Raw genomic sequence first — 4,584 nt, forward strand, 5'->3', positions numbered from 1 at the left:
ACATAAATTAACTTATATCCAAGTCATGTACCTATTATGATTATTTTTCCCTGCAAGAAAAAATTTTGGAGATGAATAATTGTATAATTACTTTTTTTGTTTGCTTACATTCTATGTAACTGTTATCCATTTATCCTTAGATGCTTTCATAGACTTATAAACTCCTGTAAATATGGTCAAACATAAAAAGCAATCTCTCTGTTCTACTTTTTCTTGGAGAGATACTTCCTCTGGTCTTCAGCTCCTAACTAGCTTAACTGCATTGTAGACAGGTTAAACAGTATTTTTTCCCCCTCAATCATCCTGGGAATAGTTTTTGAGTCTTTCCTGTGCTGGATTCACCTGTTTCCTGGATTCCTTAATTTCCTTCCTCAGTTTAGCTTAAGCACATTTTGGGAGAATAGCTTTACATTCTACTTTCCCTCAACTTCATCTCTGAAATCCTTTAATTTTATTTTATTTCTCCCATCATATTTTCATTTTCTGGGAGCATTTTTTCCATCTTTGAATGTCCCTTTTATTTATACAGCATCCAGTTTTTGCTGTTTGTTGTTTATTACTCTGGGAAAATCAGTTACAATTTTGTTGTATTTTTTTCTTGTGCTCTCTGCACTTTTGTTTCCTCAGTCTCCCCACTTTTTTCTCTTTGTTTCAGGTTCTTTCACTTCAGACATTTTCCTAAAATGTCTATTGGTCTTTGCCTGCTTGTTCAGATTTCAACCTGTGGCACCAAGGGGCAGATTGGAAATTCTATGTGTGTGGTGGGGCAGAAAACCCATTTCAGTGAGAACCTTGCTCACCCTCAATATTGATACCTGTAAGTATTCTTTTCCTTGAGTTGAGCTGGTTATTTCCCCAGAACAGAATCTTCAGTCTCTTGCCAGGATGTAGAAGGCTGACGTCACTCTTCTGGTGTGTCTAGTGGGGGATGAGGGCTGAAGCTCTCACTGTCTATAAGGCAGGCCTTTGCTTAATCCTTCTGATTCCAGTAAAGGGCCTCCGTCCCTTCCCACCTTCAGCTGTCCTCATTGTGTGACCAAGTCCACGGATATCAGGCACAACCTCTCTGGAAGATAAGCTACATGTCTTCAGCTGACTTGGAGCAATCACTGGTTGTACAGGCTGGAGATGGATGCTTGAGTCTGATCTCTTAGAATTTTAATAGAATCTTTTGTTTCTCGCTTCACTTCCGTCCCTTGTCTTCAAAGACACCTGCTCCTCCAACTCCTGAGCCTCTTCTGGGCTGTGAAACAGGTCGGCTTGCCTCCCTGGCAGACACTGTGTAGGGAAAGCCCAAATCTGACTCTGTGGTCCCTCATCTCTCTGGTTTTCATCTTACACAATATCGTTAACATTTCTAGTCAGCTGCTATCTCCTCTTTCATCTCTGTCTTTGTGGGTTTATACCTTTAAACATTTTTTTTCCTGTCATTTTAGAGGAGTTTTGGAAGGAGCATGAGGAAAAAAGCATATATTTTTAATACGCTATCTTTAACCAAATGCTTAATCCTTCTCTGTTGCTAAGGTGACATGCTATATGACATATATATAAAATGTGTATTAATGAGTTAATAGGAGATGAGAAAATAGAGATATGTTATCATCATCATCTCTCTCTCTCTCTCTCACACACACACACACACGCACACAAACTGCTCCAGATGAGTTCTCTGATGTTTCTCAAATTGCCAATTTCAAAGGTTCCTTTGAACATTCTCATTTTACTCTGATTGACAGCCTACTTCTTTGTTTTTGCAGTACCTTCCCATGACTCTGGGGACACCAGCCTTCCTTGTTTCTTACAGTGTCTTCTGAATTTCTCTTCTCTGTTCACTCCTCATGCATTTGTGACTCCCGTTATTTTATTCTTTTTTTCTACTTTTTTGGATTCTCCTTGAACATTTCCTCCCTTTAATTAGCATCTCTAAACCATGATAAACACATTTTCGTCTTGCATTCCGATAGAGCTCCTAAGTTTCTCCGTGGTTGCTCCATGGTACCGTAAGCTCATTCTACCCCAAACAGACTTCATATCATCTCCAGATTTCTTTTTTTCTCCTCCAATTCAATTGCTACCTCTCTTTTCCCTTAATGCTGTTTATCTAAGTCAGGGGCTGGCAAATGTTTTCTGCAAAGGCCAGATAGTAAATACTTCAGGCTTTGCGGGCCGTGCAGTTTCTATCACAGTTGTGCTGTTGTAGTGAAGGGCAGCTATAGTCAACATGTAAACAAATGAATGTGGTTCTCTTCCCAAGACTTTATTTACGAAAGTTGGCCAGTAGGCTGGCTTTGGCTTGGCCTATAGTACGCTGATCCCTGATCCAGATTAACGGCCATCCAGCCAGAAACCTCTTAAGAACTTTACCTTACACATCTATCTGCTTCGTGGGTTACGATGACCGTGTCTTTCCAGATCTGGCCTCCACCATCTTCACACACTTTCCTCCCTCAGACCCGCATCTCTCTCGCCTGTCAATTGCAGTAGCTGTTTAACCCACCCCCTTGCTTTCCATCTCGCAATCCTGCTCCACATTGCTTCCAAAGCAGTGTCTCATGAGAACAGAATTTACTCTGTTATTTCTTGTTTAAAATACCCAGTGTTCTTCAAATCTCTACACTGCAGGGCTTCCCCAATTTTAGATGTATAAGAGCTACTTGAAGTCTTTGTTAAAGACTTCTGGGTCCCACCCCAGAGGTTCTGATGATGTGAATCAGAGTTGAAGGTCAGGAATCTGCATTTTAAACAAGCATCCAGATAAGTCTGCAGCAGGCGGTCCTCAGATACTTGAGAGACACTGGCCGTGGAAAAGGGCAAACCCTTCTGTGAGGAACACAGGCCCTGTGATCTCTCCAGCCCCACCTCTCACAACCCCTCCTTTAACGTGTTGCGGGTCAGCCCTTTTCCTGAACTGGCCGTGCTGGTTCACCCCTTAAGTTTCCCTATTAGATGGTCATTTTGCCGGTAATGTCAGTAACTCCTGGTCTGCTGGGAAAACTTCCTTTAAAGCTCAATTCAAAACTTCCTTTAAGGCCCAACCCCTCTGATGAGTTTCCCTGAACTCTCGATTCTTACTGCATATGTATCTATATTCTAGTATCTATAACAAATTAATTGCTTTAATTTGTTTAATTTGTCTATTGTGATTGTGAGTTGCTGGAGGGCAGGAACTATGTCTTCTGCATTTGAGTATACCTATGTTTTAGAGGCGACAATAAAATTATGTAGTAAGTACGCTAAAAATTTGTTGATTCCATGTAAGAATTAGGTTGGGAATATTAATATCTACATTTTATAGATAATTCGACTGGAACTCTAAGATATTAACTGACTTGTTTGAGGTCAACCATAATGATGAAACAATCAAAGATATCATATTGTTTTTTTGACCTTTGATGCTTTTTCCATTACACGTGCTGCCTTCCTACCGTGATGGAGTTATTCCCTGTGCTTAAGCGAGCCTTGAATCCTGAAGGTGTTCAGTGAGATTTTCTGATTTGGGTATGCACATTGGATCTGTTGATTATTTAACGTTGTCACTTCTGAGGCTGACTAACAACTGAAAGCAAGTCGGTCCAGCCAGATACATTGTTCTTCACAAGCTTGGCCTCTGCACTCTTTGGATTTCGGGATATTTCCATCTTAGAGCTGCCACATCTTTTGGTTTTCTTCCAAGAATCTAAATTGTATTTATTCTGCCTACATTTACTATAATGAATTATGTGGGCATGATTATTATTTTTGTAACTTGACAACTAACAGTTCAAGAGAAGGTAGGCTCTTTTTGGTGACTCCTGAGAGAGGGTTCTGCCTGGGTTTTGCTCTCTTGTACTTCTCATATAGCTCCTGAATTCAGAACACCTATATCTCAAAATACCCAGCTCAGATGAGGCAGCTGAAATCCAGCAAAGGTGAGGGATAACTCATAGAAACCTCTGAAACACTAGGCTGAGTTTAAGATAATGATATGGGAAAAGAGTAAATGCTAATTCTAGATTATTTTTGTTAGGGAAAGAAAGGGATTATGTGTTAAGAGATACAGACACTTGAACCTCAAGAGCAGTCAGTACACAGTTATTTAGTGGTCACTTCATTTTGCCTTGTATTAAATTTTGTTATCATTTCTATCTCCTGTCAAGTAGGAACTTCTCATCTTATCAATTTCATCCCATCTTGCACTCAAAAGGAGCTTATGAACTGAAATGAGTGATTCCAAAATCTCATTTCAGCCTTTCAACTTTCACCTATGGTACAATAATGATTAAACAATGAAATTGCTCCAAAGGCAGGAAACCAGAGATGGAAAGACACAAGGTGCCATTGGAAACAATCAATCAGATAATCAACCTCTGCAAACTGAATGTATATATCTCTGGTTACTCACCACAATAAAACATAATAGAAACTTGGCATTTTAACGTAACAGCTTTCATATTTCCTTGCTAATTGTGTGTTTAACATAAATCATGTCCATTTGTAACATTTATATTTCCTTTAAACACTTAATAATAAATTACTATTAGTTATTGCCTGCACAGTGAAAAACAAGCTGGTCTTTTTTTAAAGCAATTTAAATTTTTATTGATT

This window comes from Balaenoptera ricei, chromosome 18 (genome assembly GCF_028023285.1).
Source record: "Balaenoptera ricei isolate mBalRic1 chromosome 18, mBalRic1.hap2, whole genome shotgun sequence".
NCBI lineage: Eukaryota > Metazoa > Chordata > Mammalia > Artiodactyla > Balaenopteridae > Balaenoptera > Balaenoptera ricei.